This window comes from Ovis canadensis, chromosome 19 (assembly GCF_042477335.2).
Source record: "Ovis canadensis isolate MfBH-ARS-UI-01 breed Bighorn chromosome 19, ARS-UI_OviCan_v2, whole genome shotgun sequence".
In the NCBI taxonomy this organism is placed as follows: domain Eukaryota; kingdom Metazoa; phylum Chordata; class Mammalia; order Artiodactyla; family Bovidae; genus Ovis; species Ovis canadensis.
The window spans coordinates 68,519-92,874 of NC_091263.1; positions in this window are offsets into that span (position 1 = coordinate 68,519).

Genomic DNA, 24,356 nt, shown 5'->3' on the forward strand with positions numbered 1-24,356 from the left:
CAGCAGAGACGTGTGCAGCTGGTTGGGGCCTGCCCCTGCGTGCCTGGGCTCCCGCGCACAGCCCCAGCTCATGGCAAGCAGCCCCTGAGCCAAGACCTGCAGGAGGCGCAGAGCGCCCCCACCTGGAAGCCGAGTGAACACCTGGAGGGGAGGCGAGCCTCCTCGAGGGAAGAAGAGGCAGCCCAGCCTCGTTTGGCTCAAGCCCTACTTGGCTGGAGCCGAGTGCGCCTCCAGGACGGCAGAGCTCCAGCTCTGCTCAGAGGCCCGTTCTGGCAGAGTTGCTGGCGCTAGGCTGCTCTGCCCTGGGCGAGCCTTGACCAGATTTGCCTCGCTGCTAGGCTTCCTGCCCAGGAAGGAGCAGGCTGCGCGAGGCTGGGAGACGCCACCGGCGCCTTTCTGGCCTCAGCTCCGCTCCTGCCTTGCCTTTGCACCTAGGCCCCAGGCGTCCTTGGGGAGGGCTTAGGGGCCGGTGGCTTCCACAGTGCCAAGGGCTCCAGCAGGAAGAGCTCTGTGCGAGGGAAGGGAAGGGCCAGTGCAGGGCTCCTCCAGCGGTTGCTTGGCCGCCCAGGCTCAGCGCCGCACGGAGTGCCCCAGGCTCCCAGGGCACCTGGCTGGGGTCTGCAGCCCCGCACACCCGGAGGCTGACTCCCTGGGCGCCCAGCAGCTGCCTCACACACGTAGCTTCCCTAGCGCTCTCCTCCCCAGCAGAGACGTGTGCAGCTGGTTGGGGCCTGCCCCTGCGTGCCTGGGCTCCCGCCCACAGCCCCAGCTCAGGGCAAGCAGCCCCTGAGCCAAGACCTGCAGGAGGCGCAGAGCGCCCCCACCTGGAAGCCGAGTGAACAGCTGGCGGGGAGGCGAGCCTCCTCGAGGGAAGAAGAGGCAGCCCAGCCTCGTTTGGCTCAAGCCCTACTTGGCTGGAGCCGAGTGCGCCTCCAGGACGGCAGAGCTCCAGCTCTGCTCAGAGGCCCGTTCTGGCAGAGTTGCTGGCGCGAGGCTGCTCTGCCCTGGGCGAGCCTTGCCCAGACTTGCCTCGCTGCTAGGCTTCCTGCCCAGGAAGAAGCAGGCTGCGCGAGGCTGGGATACGCCACTGGCGCCTTCCTGGCCTCAGCTCCGCTCCTGCCTTGCCTTTGCACCTAGGCCCCAGGCGTCCTTGGGAAGAGCTTAGGGTCCAGTGGCTTGCAGAGTGCCAAGGGCTCCAGCAGGAAGAGCTCTGTGTGAGGGAAGGGAAGGGCCAGTGCAGGGCTCCTCCAGCGGTTGCTTGGCCGCCCAGACTCAGCGCCGCACGGAGTGCCCCAGGCTCCCAGGGCCCTGGCTGGGGTCTGCAGCCCTGCACACCCGGAGGCTGACTCCCTGGGCGCCCAGCAGCTGCCTCACACACGTAGCTTCCCTAGGGCTCTCCTCCCCAGCAGAGACGTGTGCAGCTGTTTGGGGCCTGCCCCTGCGTGCCTGGGCTCCCGCGCACAGCCCCAGCTCAGGGCAAGCAGCCCCTGAGCCAAGACCTGCAGGAGGCGCAGAGCGCCCCCACCTGGAAGCCGAGTGAACAGCTGGCGGGGAGGCGAGCTTCCTCGAGGGAAGAAGAGGCAGCCCAGCCTCGTTTGGCTCAAGCCCTACTTGGCTAGAGCCGAGTGCGCCTCCAGGACGGCAGAGCTCCAGCTCTGCTCAGAGGCCCGTTCTGGCAGAGTGACTGGCGCGAGGCTGCTCTGCCCTGGGCGAGCCTTGCCCAGACTTGCCTCGCTGTTAGGCTTCCTGCCCTGGAAGGAGCAGGCTGCGCGAGGCTGGGAGACGACACTGGCGCCTTCCTGGCCTCAGCTCCGCTCCTGCCTTGCCTTTGCACCTAGGCCCCAGGCGTCCTTGGGGAGGGCTTAGGGGACGGTGGCTTGCATACTGCCAAGGGCTCCAGCAGGAAGAGCTCTGTGCGTGGGAAGGAAGGGCCAGTGCAGGTCTCCTCCAGCGGTTGCTTGGCCGCCCAGGCTCAGCGCCGCACGGAGTGCACCAGGCTCCCAGGGCCCCTGGCTGGAGTCTGCAGCCCCGCACACCCAGAGGCTGACTCCCTGGGCGCCCAGCAGCTGACTCACACACGTAGCTTCCCTAGCGCTCTCCTCCCTAGCAGAGACGTGTGCAGCTGGTTGGGGCCTGCCCCTGCGTGCCTGGGCTCCCGCCCACAGCCCCAGCTCAGGGCAAGCAGCCCCTGAGCCAAGACCTGCAGGAGGCGCAGAGCGCCCCCACCTGGAAGCCGAGTGAACAGCTGGCGGGGAGGCGAGCCTCCTCCAGGGAAGAAGAGGCAGCCCAGCCTCGTTTGGCTCAAGCCCTACTTGGCTGGAGACGAGTGCGCCTCCAGGACGGCAGAGCTCCAGCTCTGCTCAGAGGCCCGTTCTGGCAGAGTTGCTGGCGCGAGGCTGCTCTGCCCTGGGCGAGCCTTGCCCAGACTTGCCTCGCTGCTAGGCTTCCTGCCCTGGAAGGAGCAGGCTGTGCGAGGCTGTGAGATGCCACTGGCGCCTTCCTGGCCTCAGCTCCGCTCCTGCCTTGCTTTTGCACCTAGGCCCCAGGCGTCCTTGGGGAAGGCTAAGGGGCCGGAGGCTTGCACACTGCCAAGGGCTCCAGCAGGAAGAGCTCTGTGCGAGGGAAGGGAAGGGCCAGTGCAGGGCTCCTCCAGCGGTTGCTTGGCCGCCCAGGCTCAGCGCCGCACGGAGTGCACCAGGCTCCCAGGGCCCCTGGCTGGGGTCTGCAGCCCCGCACACCCGGAGGCTGACTCCCTGGGCGCCCAGCAGCTGCCTCACACACGTAGCTTCCCTAGCGCTCTCCTCCCCAGCAGAGACGTGTGCAGCTGGTTGGGGCCTGCCCCTGCGTGCCTGGGCTCCCGCCCACAGCCCCAGCTCAGGGCAAGAAGCCCCTGAGCCAAGACCTGCAGGAGGCGCAGAGCGCCCCCACCTGGAAGCCGAGTGAACAGCTGGCGGGGAGGCGAGCCTCCTCGAGGGAAGAAGAGGCAGCCCAGCCTCGTTTGGCTCAAGCCCTACTTGGCTGGAGCCGAGTGCGCCTCCAGGACGGCAGAGCTCCAGCTCTGCTCAGAGGCCCGTTCTGGCAGAGTTGCTGGCGCGAGGCTGCTCTGCCCTGGGCGAGCCTTGCCCAGACTTGCCTCGCTGCTAGGCTTCCTGCCCAGGAAGGAGCAGGCTGTGCGAGGCTGGGAGACGCCACTGGCGCCTTCCTGGCCTCAGCTCCGCTCCTGCCTTGCTTTTGCACCTAGGCCCCAGGCGTCCTTGGGGAAGGCTTAGGGGCCGGTGGCTTGCACACTGCCAAGGGCTCCAGCAGGAAGAGCTCTGTGCGAGGGAAGGGAAGGGCCAGTGCAGGGCTCCTCCAGCGGTTGCTTGGCCGCCCAGGCTCAGCGCCGCACGGAGTGCCCCAGGCTCCCAGGACCCCTGGCTGGGGTCTGCAGCCCCGCACACCCGGAGGCTGACTCCCTGGGCGCCCAGCAGCTGCCTCACACACGTAGCTTCCCTAGCGCTCTCCTCCCCAGCAGAGACGTGTGCAGCTGTTTGGGGCCTGCCCCTGCGTGCCTGGGCTCCCGCGCACAGCCCCAGCTCAGGGCAAGCAGCCCCTGAGCCAAGACCTGCAGGAGGCGCAGAGCGCCCCCACCTGGAAGCCGAGTGAACAGCTGGCGGGGAGGCTAGCCTCCTCGAGGGAAGAAGAGGCAGCCCAGCCTCGTTTGGCTGCCCTACTTGGCTGGAGCCGAGAGCGCCTCCAGGACGGCAGAGCTCCAGCTCTGTTCAGAGGCCCGTTCTGGCAGAGTTGCTGGCGCGAGGCTGCTCTGCCCTGGGCGAGCCTTGCCCAGACTTGCCTCGCTGCTAGGCTTCCTGCCCAGGAAGGAGCAGGCTGCGCGAGGCTGGGAGACGCCACTGGCGCCTTCTTGGCCTCAGCTCCGCTCCTGCCTTGCCTTTGCACCTAGGCCCAAGGCGTCCTTGGGGATGGCTTAGGGGCCGGTGGCTTGCACACTGCCAAGGGCTCCAACAGGAAGAGCTCTGTGCGAGGGAAGGAAGGGCCAGTGCAGGTCTCCTCCAGCGGTTGCTTGGCCGCCCAGGCTCAGCGCCGCACGGAGTGCACCAGGCTCCCAGGGCCCCTGGCTGGGGTCTGCAGCCCCGCACACCCGGAGGCTGACTCCCTGGGCGCCCAGCAGCTGCCTCACACACGTAGCTTCCCTAGCGCTCTCCTCCCCAGCAGAGACGTGTGCAGCTGGTTGGGGCCTGCCCCTGCGTGCCTGGGCTCCCGCGCACAGCCCCAGCTCAGGGCAAGCAGCCCCTGAGCCAAGACCTGCAGGAGGCGCAGAGCGCCCCCACCTGGAAGCCGAGTGAACAGCTGGCGGGGAGGCGAGCCTCCTCGAGGGAAGAAGAGGTAGCCCATCCTCGTTTGGCTCAAGCCCTACTTGGCTGGAGCCGAGTGCGCCTCCAGGACGGCAGAGCTCCAGCTCTGCTCAGAGGCCCGTTCTGGCAGAGTTGCTGGCGCTAGGCTGCTCTGCCCTGGGCGAGCCTTGCCCAGACTTGCCTCGCTGCTAGGCTTCCTGCCCAGGAAGGAGCAGGCTGCGCGAGGCTGGGAGACGCCACTGGCGCCTTCCTGGCCTCAGCTCCGCTCCTGCCTTGCCTTTGCACCTAGGCCCCAGGCGTCCTTGGGGAGGGCTTAGGGGCCGGTGGCTTGCACACTGCCAAGGGCTCCAGCAGGAAGAGCTCTGTGCGAGGGAAGGGAAGCGCCAATGCCAGGCTCCTCCAGCGGTTGCTTGGCCGCCCAGGCTCAGCGCCGCACGGAGTGCCCCAGGCTCCCAGGACCCCTGGCTGGGGTCTGCAGCCCCGCACACCCGGAGGCTGACTCCCTGGGCGCCCAGCAGCTGCCTCACACACGTAGCTTCCCTAGCGCTCTCCTCCCCAGCAGAGACGTGTGCAGCTGTTTGGGGCCTGCCCCTGCGTGCCTGGGCTCCCGCGCACAGCCCCAGCTCAGGGCAAGCAGCCCCTGAGCCAAGACCTGCAGGAGGCGCAGAGCGCCCCCACCTGGAAGCCGAGTGAACAGCTGGCGGGGAGGCTAGCCTCCTCGAGGGAAGAAGAGGCAGCCCAGCCTCGTTTGGCTGCCCTACTTGGCTGGAGCCGAGAGCGCCTCCAGGACGGCAGAGCTACAGCTCTGTTCAGAGGCCCGTTCTGGCAGAGTTGCTGGCGCGAGGCTGCTCTGCCCTGGGCGAGCCTTGCCCAGACTTGCCTCGCTGCTAGGCTTCCTGCCCAGGAAGGAGCAGGCTGCGCGAGGCTGGGAGACGCCACTGGCGCCTTCCTGGCCTCAGCTCCGCTCCTGCCTTGCCTTTGCACCTAGGCCCAAGGCGTCCTTGGGGAGGGCTTAGGGGCCAGTGGCTTGCACACTGCCAAGGGCTCCAGCAGGAAGAGCTCTGTGCGAGGGAAGGAAGGGCCAGTGCAGGTCTCCTCCAGCGGTTGCTTGGCCGCCCAGGCTCAGCGCCGCACGGAGTGCACCAGGCTCCCAGGGCCCCTGGCTGGAGTCTGCAGCCCCGCACACCCGGAGGCTGACTCCCTGGGCGCCCAGCAGCTGCCTCACACACGTAGCTTCCATAGCGCTCTCCTCCCCAGCAGAGACGTGTGCAGCTGGTTGGGGCCTGCCCCTGCGTGCCTGGGCTCCCGCCCACAGCCCCAGCTCAGGGCAAGAAGCCCCTGAGCCAAGACCTGCAGGAGGCGGAGCGCGCCCCCACCTGGAAGCCGAGTGAACAGCTGGCGGGGAGGCGAGCCTCCTCGAGGGAAGATGAGGCAGCCCAGCCTCGTTTGGCTCAAGCCCTACTTGGCTGGAGCCGAGTGCGCCTCCAGGACGGCAGAGCTCCAGCTCTGCTCAGAGGCCCGTTCTGGCAGAGTTGCTGGCGCGAGGCTGCTCTGCCCTCGGCGAGCCTTGCCCAGACTTGCCTCGCTGCTAGGCTTCCTGCTCAGGAAGGAGCAGGCTGCGCGAGGCTGGGAGACGCCACTGGCGCCTTCCTGGCCTCAGCTCCGCTCCTGCCTTGCCTTTGCATCTAGGCCCCAGGCGTCCTTGGGGAGGGCTTAGAGGCCGGTGGCTTGCACACTCCCAAGGGCTCCAGCAGGAAGAGCTCTGTGCGAGGGAAGGGAAGGGCCAGTGCAGGGCTCCTCCAGCGGTTGCTTGGCCGCCCAGGCTCAGCGCCGCACGGAGTGCACCAGGCTCCCAGGGCCCCTGGCTGGGGTCTGCAGCCCCGCACACCCGGAGGCTGACTCCCTGGGCGCCCAGCAGCTGCCTCACACACGTAGCTTCCCTAGCGCTCTCCTCCCCAGAAGAGACGTGTGCAGCTGGTTGGGGCCTGCCCCTGCGTGCCTGGGCTCCCGCGCACAGCCCCAGCTCAGGGCAAGCAGCCCCTGAGCCAAGACCTGCAGGAGGCGCAGAGCGCCCCCACCTGGAAGCCGAGTGAACAGCTGGCGGGGAGGCGAGCCTCCTCGAGGGAAGAAGAGGCAGCCCAGCCTCGTTTGGCTCAAGCCCTACTTGGCTGGAGCCGAGTGCGCCTCCAGGACGGCAGAGCTCCAGCTCTGCTCAGAGGCCCGTTCTGGCAGAGTTGCTGGCGCGAGGCTGCTCTGCCCTGGGCGAGCCTTGCCCAGACTTGCCTCGCTGCTAGGCTTCCTGCCCTGGAAGGAGCAGGCTGTGCGAGGCTGGGAGACGCCACTGGCGCCTTCCTGGCCTCAGCTCCGCTCCTGCCTTGCTTTTGCACCTAGGCCCCAGGCGTCCTTGGGGAAGGCTTAGGGGCCGGAGGCTTGCACACTGCCAAGGGCTCCAGCAGGAAGAGCTCTGTGCGAGGGAAGGGAAGGGCCAGTGCAGGGCTCCTCCAGCGGTTGCTTGGCCGCCCAGGCTCAGCGCCGCACGGAGTGCACCAGGCTCCCAGGGCCCCTGGCTGGGGTCTGCAGCCCCGCACACCCGGAGGCTGACTCCCTGGGCGCCCAGCAGCTGCCTCACACACGTAGCTTCCCTAGCGCTCTCCTCCACAGCAGAGACGTGTGCAGCTGGTTGGGGCCTGCCCCTGCGTGCCTGGGCTCCCGCGCACAGCCCCAGCTCAGGGCAAGCAGCCCCTGAGCCAAGACCTGCAGGAGGCGCAGAGCGCCCCCACCTGGAAGCCGAGTGAACAGCTGGCGGGGAGGCGAGCCTCCTCGAGGGAAGAAGAGGTAGCCCATCCTCGTTTGGCTCAAGGCCTACTTGGCTGGAGCCGAGTGCGCCTCCAGGACGGCAGAGCTCCAGCTCTGCTCAGAGGCCCGTTCTGGCAGAGTTGCTGGCGCGAGGCTGCTCTGTCCTGGGCGAGCCTTGCCCAGACTTGCCTCGCTGCTAGGCTTCCTGCCCAGGAAGGAGCAGGCTGCGCGAGGCTGGGAGACGCCACTGGCGCCTTCCTGGCCTCAGCTCCGCTCCTGCCTTGCCTTTGCATCTAGGCCCCAGGCGTCCTTGGGGAGGGCTTAGGGGCCGGTGGCTTGCACACTGCCAAGGGCTCCAGCAGGAAGAGCTCTGTGTGAGGGAAGGGAAGGGCCAGTGCAGGGCTCCTCCAGCGGTTGCTTGGCCGCCCAGGCTCAGCGCCGCACGGAGTGCACCAGGCTCCCAGGGCCCCTGGCTGGGGTCTGCAGCCCCGCACACCCGGAGGCTGACTCCCTGGGCGCCCAGCAGCTGCCTCACACACGTAGCTTCCCTAGCGCTCTCCTCCCCAGCAGAGACGTGTGCAGCTGGTTGGGGCCTGCCCCTGCGTGCCTGGGCTCCCGCGCACAGCCCCAGCTCAGGGCAAGCAGCCCCTGAGCCAAGACCTGCAGGAGGCGCAGAGCGCCCCCACCTGGAAGCCGAGTGAACAGCTGGCGGGGAGGCGAGCCTCCTCGAGGGAAGAAGAGGCAGCCCAGCCTCGTTTGGCTCAAGCCCTACTTGGCTGGAGCCGAGTGCGCCTCCAGGACGGCAGAGCTCCAGCTCTGCTCAGAGGCCCGTTCTGGCAGAGTTGCTGGCGCGAGGCTGCTCTGCCCTGGGCGAGCCTTGCCCAGACTTGCCTCGCTGCTAGGCTTCCTGCCCTGGAAGGAGCAGGCTGTGCGAGGCTGGGAGACGCCACTGGCGCCTTCCTGGCCTCAGCTCCGCTCCTGCCTTGCTTTTGCACCTAGGCCCCAGGCGTCCTTGGGGAAGGCTAAGGGGCCGGAGGCTTGCACACTGCCAAGGGCTCCAGCAGGAAGAGCTCTGTGCGAGGGAAGGGAAGCGCCAGTGCAGGGCTCCTCCAGCGGTTGCTTGGCCGCCCAGGCTCAGCGCCGCACGGAGTGCACCAGGCTCCCAGGGCCCCTGGCTGGGGTCTGCAGCCCCGCACACCCGGAGGCTGACTCCCAGGGCGCCCAGCAGCTGCCTCACACACGTAGCTTCCCTAGCGCTCTCCTCCCCAGCAGAGACGTGTGCAGCTGGTTGGGGCCTGCCCCTGCGTGCCTGGGCTCCCGCCCACAGCCCCAGCTCAGGGCAAGCAGCCCCTGAGCCAAGACCTGCAGGAGGCGCAGAGCGCCCCCACCTGGAAGCCGAGTGAACAGCTGGCGGGGAGGCGAGCCTCCTCGAGGGAAGAAGAGGTAGCCCATCCTCGTTTGGCTCAAGCCCTACTTGGCTGGAGCGGAGTGCGCCTCCAGGACGGCAGAGCTCCAGCTCTGCTCAGAGGCCCGTTCTGGCAGAGTTGCTGGCGCTAGGTTGCTCTGCCCTGGGCGAGCCTTGCCCAGACTTGCCTCGCTGCTAGGCTTCCTGCCCAGGAAGGAGCAGGCTGCGCGAGGCTGGGAGACGCCACTGGCGCCTTCCTGGCCTCAGCTCCGCTCCTGCCTTGCCTTTGCACCTAGGCCCCAGGTGTCCTTGGGGAGGGCTTAGGGGCCGGTGGCTTGCACACTGCCAAGGGCTCCAGCAGGAAGAGCTCTGTGCGAGGGAAGGGAAGGGCCAGTGCCAGGCTCCTCCAGCGGTTGCTTGGCCGCCCAGTCTCAGTACCGCACGGAGTGCCCCAGGCTCCCAGGACCCCTGGCTGGGGTCTGCAGCCCCGCACACCCGGAGGCTGACTCCCTGGGCGCCCAGCAGCTGCCTCACACACGTAGCTTCCCTAGCGCTCTCCTCCCCAGCAGAGACGTGGGCAGCTGTTTGGGGCCTGCCCCTGCGTGCCTGGGCTCCCGCGCACAGCCCCAGCTCAGGGCAAGCAGCCCCTGAGCCAAGACCTGCAGGAGGCGCAGAGCGCCCCCACCTGGAAGCCGAGTGAAGAGCTGGCGGGGAGGCGAGCCTCCTCGAGGGAAGAAGAGGCAGCCCAGCCTCGTTTGGCTCAAGCCCTACTTGGCTGGAGCCGAGTGCGCCTCCAGGACGGCAGAGCTCCAGCTCTGCTCAGAGGCCCGTTCTGGCAGAGTTGCTGGCGCGAGGCTGCTCTGCCCTGGGCGAGCCTTGCCCAGACTTGCCTCGCTGCTAGGCTTCCTGCCCAGGAAGGAGCAGGCTGCGCGAGGCTGGGAGACGCCACTGGCGCCTTCCTGGCCTCAGCTCCGCTCCTGCCTTGCCTTTGCACCTAGGCCCCAGGCGTCCTTGGGGAGGGCTTTGGGGCCGGTGGCTTGCACACTCCCAAGGGCTCCAGCAGGAAGAGCTCTGTGCGAGGGAAGGGAAGGGCCAGTGCAGGGCTCCACCAGCGGTTGCTTGGCCGCCCAGGCTCAGCGCCGCACGGAGTGCACCAGGCTCCCAGGGCCCCTGGCTGGGGTCTGCAGCCCCGCACACCCGGAGGCTGACTCCCTGGGCGCCCAGCAGCTGCCTCACACACGTAGCTTCCCTAGCGCTCTCCTACCCAGCAGAGACGTGTGCAGCTGGTTGGGGCCTGCCCCTGGGTGCCTGGGCTCCCGCGCACAGCCCCAGCTCAGGGCAAGCAGCCCCTGAGCCAAGACCTGCAGGAGGCGCAGAGCGCCCCCACCTGGAAGCCGAGTGAACAGCTGGCGGGGAGGCGAGCCTCCTCGAGGGAAGAAGAGGCAGCCCAGCCTCGTTTGGCTCAAGCCCTACTTGGCTGGAGCGGAGTGCGCCTCCAGGAAGGCAGAGCTCCAGCTCTGCTCAGAGGCCCGTTCTGGCAGAGTTGCTGGCGCGAGGCTGCTCTGCCCTGGGCGAGCCTTGCCCAGACTTGCCTCGCTGCTAGGCTTCCTGCCCAGGAAGGAGCAGGCTGCGCGAGGCTGGGAGACGCCACTGGCGCCTTCCTGGCCTCAGCTCCGCTCCTGCCTTGCCTTTGCACCTAGGCCCAAGGCGTCCTTGGGGAGGGCTTAGGGGCCAGTGGCTTGCACACTGCCAAGGGCTCCAGCAGGAAGAGCTCTGTGCGAGGGAAGGAAGGGCCAGTGCAGGTCTCCTCCAGCGGTTGCTTGGCCGCCCAGGCTCAGCGCCGCACGGAGTGCACCAGGCTCCCAGGGCCCCTGGCTGGAGTCTGCAGCCCCGCACACCCGGAGGCTGACTCCCTGGGCGCCCAGCAGCTGCCTCACACACGTAGCTTCCATAGCGCTCTCCTCCCCAGCAGAGACGTGTGCAGCTGGTTGGGGCCTGCCCCTGCGTGCCTGGGCTCCCGCCCACAGCCCCAGCTCAGGGCAAGAAGCCCCTGAGCCAAGACCTGCAGGAGGCGCAGCGCGCCCCCACCTGGAAGCCGAGTGAACAGCTGGCGGGGAGGCGAGCCTCCTCGAGGGAAGATGAGGCAGCCCAGCCTCGTTTGGCTCAAGCCCTACTTGGCTGGAGCCGAGTGCGCCTCCAGGACGGCAGAGCTCCAGCTCTGCTCAGAGGCCCGTTCTGGCAGAGTTGCTGGCGCGAGGCTGCTCTGCCCTGGGCGAGCCTTGCCCAGACTTGCCTCGCTGCTAGGCTTCCTGCTCAGGAAGGAGCAGGCTGCGCGAGGCTGGGAGACGCCACTGGCGCCTTCCTGGCCTCAGCTCCGCTCCTGCCTTGCCTTTGCATCTAGGCCCCAGGCGTCCTTGGGGAGGGCTTAGAGGCCGGTGGCTTGCACACTCCCAAGGGCTCCAGCAGGAAGAGCTCTGTGCGAGGGAAGGGAAGGGCCAGTGCAGGGCTCCTCCAGCGGTTGCTTGGCCGCCCAGGCTCAGCGCCGCACGGAGTGCACCAGGCTCCCAGGGCCCCTGGCTGGGGTCTGCAGCCCCGCACACCCGGAGGCTGACTCCCTGGGCGCCCAGCAGCTGCCTCACACACGTAGCTTCCCTAGCGCTCTCCTCCCCAGCAGAGACGTGTACAGCTGGTTGGGGCCTGCCCCTGCGTGCCTGGGCTCCCGCCCACAGCCCCAGCTCAGGGCAAGCAGCCCCTGAGCCAAGACCTGCAGGAGGCGCAGAGCGCCCCCACCTGGAAGCCGAGTGAACAGCTGGCGGGGAGGCGAGCCTCCTCGAGGGAAGAAGAGGTAGCCCATCCTCGTTTGGCTCAAGCCCTACTTGGCTGGAGCCGAGTGCGCCTCCAGGACGGCAGAGCTCCAGCTCTGCTCAGAGGCCCGTTCTGGCAGAGTTGCTGGCGCGAGGCTGCTCTGCCCTGGGCGAGCCTTGCCCAGACTTGCCTCGCTGCTAGGCTTCCTGCCCAGGAAGGAGCAGGCTGCGCAAGGCTGGGAGACGCCACTGGCGCCTTCCTGGCCTCAGCTCCGCTCCTGCCTTGCCTTTGCATCTAGGCCCCAGGCGTCCTTGGGGAGGGCTTAGGGGCCGGTGGCTTGCACACTCCCAAGGGCTCCAGCAGGAAGAGCTCTGTGCGAGGGAAGGGAAGGGCCAGTGCAGGGCTCCTCCAGCGGTTGCTTGGCCGCCCAGGCTCAGCGCCGCACGGAGTGCACCAGGCTCCCAGGGCCCCTGGCTGGGGTCTGCAGCCCCGCACACCCGGAGGCTGACTCCCTGGGCGCCCAGCAGCTGCCTCACACACGTAGCTTCCCTAGCGCTCTCCTCCCCAGCAGAGACGTGTGCAGCTGGTTGGGGCCTGCCCCTGCGTGCCTGGGCTCCCGCGCACAGCCCCAGCTCAGGGCAAGCAGCCCCTGAGCCAAGACCTGCAGGAGGCGCAGAGCGCCCCCACCTGGAAGCCGAGTGAACAGCTGGCGGGGAGGCGAGCCTCCTCGAGGGAAGAAGAGGCAGCCCAGCCTCGTTTGGCTCAAGCCCTACTTGGCTGGAGCCGAGTGCGCCTCCAGGACGGCAGAGCTCCAGCTCTGCTCAGAGGCCCGTTCTGGCAGAGTTGCTGGCGCGAGGCTGCTCTGCCCTGGGCGAGCCTTGCCCAGACTTGCCTCGCTGCTAGGCTTCCTGCCCTGGAAGGAGCAGGCTGTGCGAGGCTGGGAGACGCCACTGGCGCCTTCCTGGCCTCAGCTCCGCTCCTGCCTTGCTTTTGCACCTAGGCCCCAGGCGTCCTTGGGGAAGGCTTAGGGGCCGGAGGCTTGCACACTGCCAAGGGCTCCAGCAGGAAGAGCTCTGTGCGAGGGAAGGGAAGGGCCAGTGCAGGGCTCCTCCAGCGGTTGCTTGGCCGCCCAGGCTCAGCGCCGCACGGAGTGCACCAGGCTCCCAGGGCCCCTGGCTGGGGTCTGCAGCCCCGCACACCCGGAGGCTGACTCCCTGGGCGCCCAGCAGCTGCCTCACACACGTAGCTTCCCTAGCGCTCTCCTCCACAGCAGAGACGTGTGCAGCTGGTTGGGGCCTGCCCCTGCGTGCCTGGGCTCCCGCGCACAGCCCCAGCTCAGGGCAAGCAGCCCCTGAGCCAAGACCTGCAGGAGGCGCAGAGCGCCCCCACCTGGAAGCCGAGTGAACAGCTGGCGGGGAGGCGAGCCTCCTCGAGGGAAGAAGAGGTAGCCCATCCTCGTTTGGCTCAAGGCCTACTTGGCTGGAGCCGAGTGCGCCTCCAGGACGGCAGAGCTCCAGCTCTGCTCAGAGGCCCGTTCTGGCAGAGTTGCTGGCGCGAGGCTGCTCTGTCCTGGGCGAGCCTTGCCCAGACTTGCCTCGCTGCTAGGCTTCCTGCCCAGGAAGGAGCAGGCTGCGCGAGGCTGGGAGACGCCACTGGCGCCTTCCTGGCCTCAGCTCCGCTCCTGCCTTGCCTTTGCATTTAGGCCCCAGGCGTCCTTGGGGAGGGCTTAGGGGCCGGTGGCTTGCACACTGCCAAGGGCTCCAGCAGGAAGAGCTCTGTGTGAGGGAAGGGAAGGGCCAGTGCAGGGCTCCTCCAGCGGTTGCTTGGCCGCCCAGGCTCAGCGCCGCACGGAGTGCACCAGGCTCCCAGGGCCCCTGGCTGGGGTCTGCAGCCCCGCACACCCGGAGGCTGACTCCCTGGGCGCCCAGCAGCTGCCTTACACACGTAGCTTCCCTAGCGCTCTCCTCCCCAGCAGAGACGTGTGCAGCTGGTTGGGGCCTGCCCCTGCGTGCCTGGGCTCCCGCCCACAGCCCCAGCTCAGGGCAAGCAGCCCCTGAGCCAAGACCTACAGGAGGCGCAGAGCGCCCCCACCTGGAAGCCGAGTGAACAGCTGGCGGGGAGGCGAGCCTCCTCGAGGGAAGAAGAGGCAGCCCAGCCTCGTTTGGCTCAAGCCCTACTTGGCTGGAGCCGAGTGCGCCTCCAGGACGGCAGAGCTCCAGCTCTGCTCAGAGGCCCGTTCTGGCAGAGTTGCTGGCGCGAGGCTGCTCTGCCCTGGGCGAGCCTTGCCCAGACTTGCCTCGCTGCTAGGCTTCCTGCCCTGGAAGGAGCAGGCTGTGCGAGGCTGGGAGACGCCACTGGCGCCTTCCTGGCCTCAGCTCCGCTCCTGCCTTGCTTTTGCACCTAGGCCCCAGGCGTCCTTGGGGAAGGGTAAGGGGCCGGAGGCTTGCACACTGCCAAGGGCTCCAGCAGGAAGAGCTCTGTGCGAGGGAAGGGAAGCGCCAGTGCAGGGATCCTCCAGCGGTTGCTTGGCCGCCCAGGCTCAGCGCCGCACGGAGTGCACCAGGCTCCCAGGGCCCCTGGCTGGGGTCTGCAGCCCCGCACACCCGGAGGCTGACTCCCAGGGCGCCCAGCAGCTGCCTCACACACGTAGCTTCCCTAGCGCTCTCCTCCCCAGCAGAGACGTGTGCAGCTGGTTGGGGCCTGCCCCTGCGTGCCTGGGCTCCCGCCCACAGCCCCAGCTCAGGGCAAGCAGCCCCTGAGCCAAGACCTGCAGGAGGCGCAGAGCGCCCCCACCTGGAAGCCGAGTGAACAGCTGGCGGGGAGGCGAGCCTCCTCGAGGGAAGAAGAGGTAGCCCATCCTCGTTTGGCTCAAGCCCTACTTGGCTGGAGCCGAGTGCGCCTCCAGGACGGCAGAGCTCCAGCTCTGCTCAGAGGCCCGTTCTGGCAGAGTTCTGGCGCTAGGCTGCTCTGCCCTGGGCGAGCCTTGCCCAGACTTGCCTCGCTGCTAGGCTTCCTGCCCAGGAAGGAGCAGGCTGTGCGAGGCTGGGAGACGCCACTGGCGCCTTCCTGGCCTCAGCTCCGCTCCTGCCTTGCTTTTGCACCTAGGCCCCAGGCGTCCTTGGGGAAGGCTTAGGGGCCGGAGGCTTGCACACTGCCAAGGGCTCCAGCAGGAAGAGCTCTGTGCAAGGGAAGGGAAGGGCCAGTGCCAGGCTCCTCCAGCGGTTGCTTGGCCGCCCAGGCTCAGCGCCGCACGGAGTGCCCCAGGCTCCCAGGACCCCTGGCTGGGGTCTGCAGCCCCGCACACCCGGAGGCTGACTCCCTGGGCGCCCAGCAGCTGCCTCACACACGTAGCTTCCCTAGCGCTCTCCTCCCCAGCAGAGACGTGTGCAGCTGTTTGGGGCCTGCCCCTGCGTGCCTGGGCTCCCGCGCACAGCCCCAGCTCAGGGCAAGCAGCCCCTGAGCCAAGACCTGCAGGAGGCGCAGAGCGCCCCCACCTGGAAGCCGAGTGAACAGCTGGCGGGGAGGCGAGCCTCCTCGAGGGAAGAAGAGGCAGCCCAGCCTCGTTTGGCTGCCCTACTTGGCTGGAGCCGAGAGCGCCTCCAGGACGACAGAGCTCCAGCGCTGTTCAGAGGCCCGTTCTGGCAGAGTTGCTGGCGCGAGGCTGCTCTGCCCTGGGCGAGCCTTGCCCAGACTTGCCTCGCTGCTAGGCTTCCTGCCCAGGAAGGAGCAGGCTGCGCGAGGCTGGGAGACGCCACTGGCGCCTTCCTGGCCTCAGCTCCGCTCCTGCCTTGCCTTTGCACCTAGGCCCCAGGCTTCCTTGGGGAGGGCTTAGGGGCCGGTGGCTTGCACACTGCCAAGGGCTCCAGCAGGAAGAGCTCTGTGCGAGGGAAGGAAGGGCCAGTGCAGGTCTCCTCCAGCGGTTGCTTGGCCGCCCAGGCTCAGCTCCGCACGGAGTGCACCAGGCTCCCAGGGCCCCTGGCTGGAGTCTGCAGCCCCGCACACCCGGAGGCTGACTCCCTGGGCGCCCAGCAGCTGCCTCACACACGTAGCTTCCATAGCGCTCTCCTCCCCAGCAGAGACGTGTGCAGCTGGTTGGGGCCTGCCCCTGCGTGCCTGGGCTCCCGCCCACAGCCCCAGCTCAGGGCAAGAAGCCCCTGAGCCAAGACCTGCAGGAGGTGCAGAGCGCCCCCACCTGGAAGCCGAGTGAACAGCTGGCGGGGAGGCGAGCCTCCTCGAGGGAAGAAGAGGCAGCCCAGCCTCGTTTGGCTCAAGCCCTACTTGGCTGGAGCCGAGTGCGCCTCCAGGACGGCAGAGCTCCAGCTCTGCTCAGAGGCCCGTTCTGGCAGAGTTGCTGGCGCGAGGCTGCTCTGCCCTGGGCGAGCCTTGCCCAGACTTGCCTCGCTGCTAGGCTTCCTGCCCAGGAAGGAGCAGGCTGCGCGAGGCTGGGAGACGCCACTGGCGCCTTCCTGGCCTCAGCTCCGCTCCTGCCTTGCCTTTGAACCTAGGCCTCAGGCGTCCTTGGGGAGGGCTTAGGGGCCGGTGGCTTGCACACTCCCAAGGGCTCCAGCAGGAAGAGCTCTGTGCGAGGGAAGGGAAGGGCCAGTGCAGGGCTCCTCCAGCGGTTGCTTGGCCGCCCAGGCTCAGCGCCGCACGGAGTGCACCAGGCTCCCAGGGCCCCTGGCTGGGGTCTGCAGCCCCGCACACCCGGAGGCTGACTCCCTGGGCGCCCAGCAGCTGCCTCACACACGTAGCTTCCCTAGCGCTCTCCTCCCCAGCAGAGACGTGTGCAGCTGGTTGGGGCCTGCCCCTGCGTGCCTGGGATCCCGCGCACAGCCCCAGCTCAGGGCAAGCAGCCCCTGAGCCAAGACCTGCAGGAGGCGCAGAGCGCCCCCACCTGGAAGCCGAGTGAACAGCTGGCGGGGAGGCGAGCCTCCTCGAGGGAAGAAGAGGCAGCCCAGCCTCGTTTGGCTCAAGCCCTACTTGGCTGGAGCCGAGTGCGCCTCCAGGACGGCAGAGCTCCAGCTCTGCTCAGAGGCCCGTTCTGGCAGAGTTGCTGGCGCGAGGCTGCTCTGCCCTGGGCGAGCCTTGCCCAGACTTGCCTCGCTGCTAGGCTTCCTGCCCAGGAAGGAGCAGGCTGCGCGAGGCTGGGAGACGCCACTGGCGCCTTCCTGGCCTCAGCTCCGCTCCAGCCTTGCCCTTGCACCTAGGCCCCAGGCGTCCTTGGGGAGGGCTTAGGGGCCGGTGGCTTGCACACTGCCAAGGACTCCAGCAGGAAGAGCTCTGTGCGAGGGAAGGGAAGGGCCAGTGCAGGGCTCCTCCAGCGGTTGCTTGGCCGCCCAGGCTCAGCCCCGCACGGAGTGCACCAGGCTCCCAGGGCCCCTGGCTGGGGTCTGCAGCCCCGCACACCCGGAGGCTGACTCCCTGGGCGCCCAGCAGCTGCCTCACACACGTAGCTTCCCCAGCGCTCTCCTCCCCAGCAGAGACGTGTGCAGCTGCTTGGGGCCTGCCCCTGCGTGCCTGGGTTCCCGCCCACAGCCCCAGCTCAGGGCAAGCATCCCCTGAGCCAAGACCTGCAGGGGGCGCAGAGCGCCCCCACCTGGAAGCCGAGTGAACAGCTGGCGGGGAGGCGAGCCTCCTCGAGGGAAGAAGAGGTAGCCCAGCCTCGTTTGGCTCAAGCCCTACTTGGCTGGAGCCGAGTGTGCCTCCAGGACGGCAGAGCTCCAGCTCTGCTCAGAGGCCCGTTCTGGCAGAGTTGCTGGCGCTAGGCTGCTCTGCCCTGGGCGAGCCTTGCCCAGACTTGCTTCGCTGCTAGGCTTCCTGCCCAGGAAGGAGCAGGCTGCGCGAGGCTGGAAGACGCCACTGGCGCCTTCCTGGCCTCAGCTCCGCTCCTGCCTTGCCTTTGCACCTAGGCCCCAGGCGTCCTTGGGGAGGGCTTAGGGGCCGGTGGCTTGCACACTGCCAAGGGCTCCAGCAGGAAGAGCTCTGTGCGAGGGAAGGGAAGGGCCAGTGCCAGGCTCCTCCAGCGGTTGCTTGGCCGCCCAGGCTAAGCGCCGCACGGAGTGCCCCAGGCTCCCAGGGCCCCTGACTGGGGTCTGCAGCCCCGCACACCCGGAGGCTGACTCCCTGGGCGCCCAGCAGCTGCCTCACACACGTAGCTTCCCTAGCGCTCTCCTCCTCAGCAGAGACGTGTGCAGCTGGTTGGGGCCTGCCCCTGCGTGCCTGGGCTCCCGCGCACAGCCCCAGCTCAGGGCAAGCAGCCCCTGAGCCAAGACCTGCAGGAGGCGCAGAGCGCCCCCACCTGGAAGCCGAGTGAACAGCTGGCGGGGAGGCGAGCCTCCTCGAGGGAAGAAGAGGTAGCCCAGCCTCGTTTGGCTCAAGCCCTACTTGGCTGGAGCCGAGTGCGCCTCCAGGACGGCAGAGCTCCAGCTCTGCTCAGAGGCCCGTTCTGGCAGAGTTGCTGGCGCTAGGCTGCTCTGCCCTGGGCGAGCCTTGCCCAGACTTGCCTCGCTGCTAGGCTTCCTGCCCAGGAAGGAGCATGCTGCGCGAGGCTGGAAGAAGCCACTGGCGCCTTCCTGGCCTCAGCTCCGCTCCTGCCTTGCCTTTGCACCTAGGCCCCAGGCGTCCTTGGGGACGGCTTAGGGGCCGGTGGCTTGCACACTGCCAAGGGCTCCAGCAGGAAGAGCTCTGTGCGAGGGAAGGGAAGGGCCAGTGCCAGGCTCCTCCAGCGGTTGCTTGGCCGCCCAGGCTCAGCACCGCACGGAGTGCCCCAGGCTCCCAGGGCCCCTGGCTGGGGTCTGCAGCCCCGCACACCCGGAGGCTGACTCCCTGGGCGCCCAGCAGCTGCCTCACACACGTAGCTTCCCTAGCGCTCTCCTCCCCAGCAGAGACGTGTGCAGCTGTTTGGGGCCTGCCCCTGCGTGCCTGGGCTCCCGCGCACAGCCCCAGCTCAGGGCAAGCAGCCCCTGAGCCACGACCTGCAGGAGGCGCAGAGCGCCCCCACCTGGAAGCCGAGTGAACAGCTGGCGGGGAGGCGAGCCTCCTCCAGGGAAGAAGAGGCAGCCCAGCCTCGTTTGGCTCAAGCCCTACTTGGCTGGAGCCGAGTGCGCCTCCAGGACGGCAGAGCTCCAGCTCTGCTCAGAGGCCCGTTCTGGCAGAGATGCTGGCGCGAGGCTGCTCTGCCCTGGGCGAGCCTTGCCCAGACTTGCCTCGCTGCTAGGCTTCCTGCCCAGGAAGGAGCAGGCTGTGCGAGGCTGGGAGACGCCACTGGCGCCTTCCTGGCCTCAGCTCCGCTCCTGCCTTGCCTTTGCACCTAGGCCCCAGGCGTCCTTGGGGAGGCTTAGGGGCCGGTGGCTTGCACACTCCCAAGGGCTCCAGCAGGAAGAGCTCTGTGCGAGGGAAGGGAAGGGCCAGTGCAGGGCTCCTCCAGCGGTTGCTTGGCCGCCCAGGCTCAGCGCCGCACGGAGTGCACCAGGCTCCCAGGGCCCCTGGCTGGGGTCTGCAGCCCCGCACACCCGGAGGCTGACTCCCTGGGCGCCCAGCAGCTGCCTCACACACGTAGCTTCCCTAGCACTCTCCTCCCCAGCAGAGACGTGTGCAGCTGGTTGGGGCCTGCCCCTGCGTGCCTGGGCTCCCGCGCACAGGCCCAGTTCAGGGCAAGCAGCCCCTGAGCCAAGACCTGCAGGAGGCGCAGAGCGCCCCCACCTGGAAGCCGAGTGAACAGCTGGCGGGGAGGCGAGCCTCCTCGAGGGAAGAAGAGGCAGCCCAGCCTCGTTTGGCTCAAGCCCTACTTGGCTGGAGCCGAGTGCGCCTCCAGGACGGCAGAGCTCCAGCTCTGCTCAGAGGCCCGTTCTGGCAGAGTTGCTGGCGCGAGGCTGCTCTGCCCTGGGCGAGCCTTGCCCAGACTTGCCTCGCTGCTTGGCTTCCTGCCCTGGAAGGAGCAGGCTGTGCGAGGCTGGGAGACGCCACTGGCGCCTTCCTGGCCTCAGCTCCGCTCCTGCCTTGCCTTTGCACCTAGGCCCCAGGCGTCCTTGGGGAGGGCTTAGGGGCCGGTGGCTTGCACACTTCCAAGGGCTCCAGCAGGAAGAGCTCTGTGCGAGGGAAGGGAAGGGCCAGTGCCAGGCTCCTCCAGCGGTTGCTTGGCCGCCCAGGCTCAGCGCCGCACGGAGTGCCCCAGGCTCCCAGGGCCCCTGGCTGGGGTCTGCAGCCCCGCACACCCGGAGGCTGACTCCCTGGGCGCCCAGCAGCTGCCTCACACACGTAGCTTCCCTAGCGCTCTCCTCCTCAGCAGAGACGTGTGCAGCTGTTTGGGGCCTGCCCCTGCGTGCCTGGGCTCCCGCGCACAGCCCCAGCTCAGGGCAAGCAGCCCCTGAGCCAAGACCTGCAGGAGGCGCAGAGCGCCCCCACCTGGAAGCCGAGTGAACAGCTGGCGGGGAGGCGAGCCTCCTCGAGGGAAGAAGAGGTAGCCCAGCCTCGTTTGGCTCAAGCCCTACTTGGCTGGAGCCGAGTGCGCCTCCAGGACGGCAGAGCTCCAGCTCTGCTCAGAGGCCCGTTCTGGCAGAGTTGCTGGCGCTAGGCTGCTCTGCCCTGGGCGAGCCTTGCCCAGACTTGCCTCGCTGCTAGGCTTCCTGCCCAGGAAGGAGCATGCTGCGCGAGGCTGGAAGACGCCACTGGCGCCTTCCTGGCCTCAGCTCCGCTCCTGCCTTGCCTTTGCACCTAGGCCCCAGGCGTCCTTGGGGAGGGCTTAGGGGCCGGTGGCTTGCACACTGCCAAGGGCTCCAGCAGGAAGAGCTCTGTGCGAGGGAAGGGAAGGGCCAGTGCCAGGCTCCTCCAGCGGTTGCTTGGCCGCCCAGGCTCAGCGCCGCACGGAGTGCCCCAGGCTCCCAGGGCCCCTGGCTGGGGTCTGCAGCCCCGCACACCCGGAGGCTGACTCCCTGGGCGCCCAGCAGCTGCCTCACACACGTAGCTGCCCTAGCGCTCTCCTCCTCAGCAGAGACGTGTGCAGCTGTTTGGGGCCTGCCCCTGCGTGCCTGGGCTCCCGCGCACAGCCCCAGCTCAGGGCAAGCAGCCCCTGAGCCAAGACCTGCAGGAGGCGCAGAGCGCCCCCACCTGGAAGCCGAGTGAACAGCTGGCGGGGAGGCGAGCCTCCTCGAGGGAAGAAGAGGCAGCCCAGCCTCGTTTGGCTCAAGCCCTACTTGGCTGGAGCCGAGTGCGCCTCCAGGACGGCAGAGCTCCAGCTCTGCTCACAGGCCCGTTCTGGCAGAGTTGCTGGCGCGAGGCTGCTCTGCCCTGGGCGAGCCTTGCCCAGACTTGCCTCGCTGCTAGGCTTCCTGCCCAGGAAGGAGCAGGCTGCGCGAGGCTGGGAGACGCCACTGGCGCCTTCCTGGCCTCAGCTCCGCTCCTGCCTTGCCTTTGCACCTAGGCCCCAAGCGTCCTTGGGGAGGGCTTAGGGGCCGGTGGCTTGCACACTCCCAAGGGCTCCAGCAGGAAGAGCTCTGTGCGAGGGAAGGGAAGGGCCAGTGCAGGGCTCCTCCAGCGGTTGCTTGGCCGCCCAGGCTCAGCGCCGCACGGAGTGCACCAGGCTCCCAGGGCCCCTGGCTGGGGTCTGCAGCTCCGCACACCCGGAGGCTGACTCCCTGGGCGCCCAGCAGCTGCCTCACACACGTAGCTTCCCTAGCACTCTCCTCCCCAGCAGAGACGTGTGCAGCTGGTTGGGGCCTGCCCCTGCGTGCCTGGGCTCCCGCCCACAGCCCCAGCTCAGGGCAAGCAGCCCCTGAGCCAAGACCTGCAGGAGGCGCAGAGCGCCCCCACCTGGAAGCCGAGTGAACAGCTGGCGGGGAGGCGAGCCTCCTCGAGGGAAGAAGAGGCAGCCCAGCCTCGTTTGGCTCAAGCCCTACTTGGCTGGAGCCGAGTGCGCCTCCAGGACGGCAGAGCTCCAGCTCTGCTCAGAGGCCCGTTCTGGCAGAGTTGCTGGCGCGAGGCTGCTCTGCCCTGGGCGAGCCTTGCCCAGACTTGCCTCGCTGCTAGGCTTCCTGCCCAGGAAGGAGCAGGCTGCGCGAGGCTGGGAGACGCCACTGGCGCCTTCCTGGCCTCAGCTCCGCTCCTGCCTTGCTTTTGCACCTAGGCCCCAGGCGTCCTTGGGGAAGGCTTAGGGGCCGGAGGCTTGCACACTGCCAAGGGCTCCAGCAGGAAGAGCTCTGTGCGAGGGAAGGGAAGGGCCAGTGCCAGGCTCCTCCAGCGGTTGCTTGGCCGCCCAGGCTCAGCGCCGCACGGAGTTCCGCAGGCTCCCAGGACCCCTGGCTGGGGTCTGCAGCCCCGCACACCCGGAGGCTGACTCCCTGGGCGCCCAGCAGCTGCCTCACACACGTAGCTTCCCTAGCGCTCTCCTCCCCAGCAGAGACGTGTGCAGCTGGTTGGGCCTGCCCCTGCGTGCCTGGGATCCCGCGCACAGCCCCAGCTCAGGGCAAGCAGCCCCTGAGCCAAGACCTGCAGGAGGCGCAGAGTGCCCCCACCTGGAAGCCGAGTGAACAGCTGGCGGGGAGGCGAGCCTCCTCGAGGGAAGAAGAGGCAGCCCAGCCTCGTTTGGCTCAAGCCCTACTTGGCTGGAGCCGAGTGCGCCTCCAGGACGGCAGAGCTCCAGCTCTGCTCAGAGGCCCGTTCTGGCAGAGTTGCTGGCGCGAGGCTGCTCTGCCCTGGGCGAGCCTTGCCCAGACTTGCCTCGCTGCTAGGCTTCCTGCCCAGGAAGGAGCAGGCTGCGCGAGGCTGGGAGACGCCACTGGCGCCTTCCTGGCCTCAGCTCCGCTCCTGCCGTGCCCTTGCACCTAGGCCCCAGGTGACCTTGGGGAGGGCTTAGGGGCCGGTGGCTTGCACACTGCCAAGGACTCCAGCAGGAAGAGCTCTGTGCGAGGGAAGGGAAGGGCCAGTGCAGGGCTCCTCCAGCGGTTGCTTGGCCGCCCAGGCTCAGCGCCGCACGGAGTGCACCAGGCTCCCAGGGCCCCTGGCTGGGGTCTGCAGCCCCGCACACCCGGAGGCTGACTCCCTGGGCGCCCAGCAGCTGCCTCACACACGTAGCTTCCCTAGCGCTCTCCTCCCCAGCAGAGACGTGTGCAGCTGGTTGGGGCCTGCCCCTGCGTGCCTAGGCTCCCGCCCACAGCCCCAGCTCAGGGCAAGCAGCCCCTGAGCCAAGACCTGCAGGAGGCGCAGAGCGCCCCCACCTGGAAGCCGAGTGAACAGCTGGCGGGGAGGCGAGCCTCCTCGAGGGAAGAAGAGGCAGCCCAGCCTCGTTTGGCTCAAGCCCTACTTGGCTGGAGCCGAGTGCGCCTCCAGGACGGCAGAGCTCCAGCTCTGCTCAGAGGCCCGATCTGGCAGAGTTGCTGGCGCGAGGCTGCTCTGCCCTGGGCGAGCCTTGCCCAGACTTGCCTCGCTGCTAGGCTTCCTGCCCAGGAAGGAGCAGGCTGCGCGAGGCTGGGAGACGCCACTGGCGCCTTCCTGGCCTCAGCTCCGCTCCTGCCTTGCCTTTGCACCTAGGCCCCAGGCGTCCTTGGGGAGGGCTTAGGGGCCGGTGGCTTGCACACTGCCAAGGACTCCAGCAGGAAGAGCTCTGTGCGAGGGAAGGGAAGGGCCAGTGCAGGGCTCCTCCAGTGGTTGCTTGGCCGCCCAGGCTCAACGCCGCACGGAGTGCCCCAGGCTCCCAGGGCCCCTGGTTGGGGTCTGCAGCCCCGCACACCCGGAGGCTGACTCCCTGGGCGCCCAGCAGCTGCCTCACACACGTAGCTTCCCTAGCGCTCTCCTCCCCAGCAGAGACGTGTGCAGCTGGTTGGGGCCTGCCCCTGCGTGCCTGGGCTCCCGCCCACAGCCCCAGCTCAGGGCAAGCAGCCCCTGAGCCAAGACCTGCAGGAGGCGCAGGGCGCCCCCACCTGGAAGCCGAGTGAACAGCTGGCGGGGAGGCGAGCCTCCTCGAGGGAAGAAGAGGCAGCCCAGCCTCGTTTGGCTCAAGCCCTACTTGGCTGGAGCCGAGTGCGCCTCCAGGACGGCAGAGCTCCAGCTCTGCTCAGAGGCCCGATCTGGCAGAGTTGCTGGCGCGAGGCTGCTCTGCCCTGGGCGAGCCTTGCCCAGACTTGCCTCGCTGCTAGGCTTCCTGCCCAGGAAGGAGCAGGCTGCGCGAGGCTGGGAGACGCCACTTGCGTCTTCCTGGCCTCAGCTCCGCTCCTGCCTTGCCTTTGCACCTAGGCCCCAGGCGTCCTTGGGGAGGGCTTAGGGGCCGGTGGCTTGCACACTGCCAAGGGCTCCAGCAGGAAGAGCTCTGTGCGAGGGAAGGGAAGGGCCAGTGCAGGGCTCCTCCAGTGGTTGCTTGGCCGCCCAGGCTCAGCGCCGCACGGAGTGCACCAGGCTCCCAGGGCCCCTGGCTGGGGTCTGCAGCCCCCCACACCCGGAGGCTGACTCCCTGGGCGCCCAGCAGCTGCCTCACACACGTAGCTTCCCTAGCAGTCTCCTCCCCAGCAGAGACGTGTGCAGCTGGTTGGGGCCTGCCCCTGCGTGCCTGGGCTCCCGCCCACAGCCCCAGCTCAGGGCAAGCAGCCCCTGAACCAAGACCTGCAGGAGGCGCAGAGCGCCCCCACCTGGAAGCCGAGTGAACAGCTGGCGGGGAGGCGAGCCTCCTCGAGGGAAGAAGAGGCAGCCCAGCCTCGTTTGGCTCAAGCCCTACTTGGCTGGAGCCGAGTGCGCCTCCAGGACGGCAGAGCTTCAGCTCTGCTCAGAGGCCCGTTCTGGCAGAGTTGCTGGCGTGAGGCTGCTCTGCCCTGGGCGAGCCTTGCCCAGACTTGCCTCGCTGCTAGGCTTCCTGCCCTGGAAGGAGCAGGCTGCGCGAGGCTGGGAGACGCCACTGGCGCCTTCCTGGCCTCAGCTCCGCTCCTGTCTTGCTTTTGCACCTAGGCCCCAGGCGTCCTTGGGGAAGGCTTAGGGGCCGGAGGTTTGCACACTGCCAAGGGCTCCAGCAGGAAGAG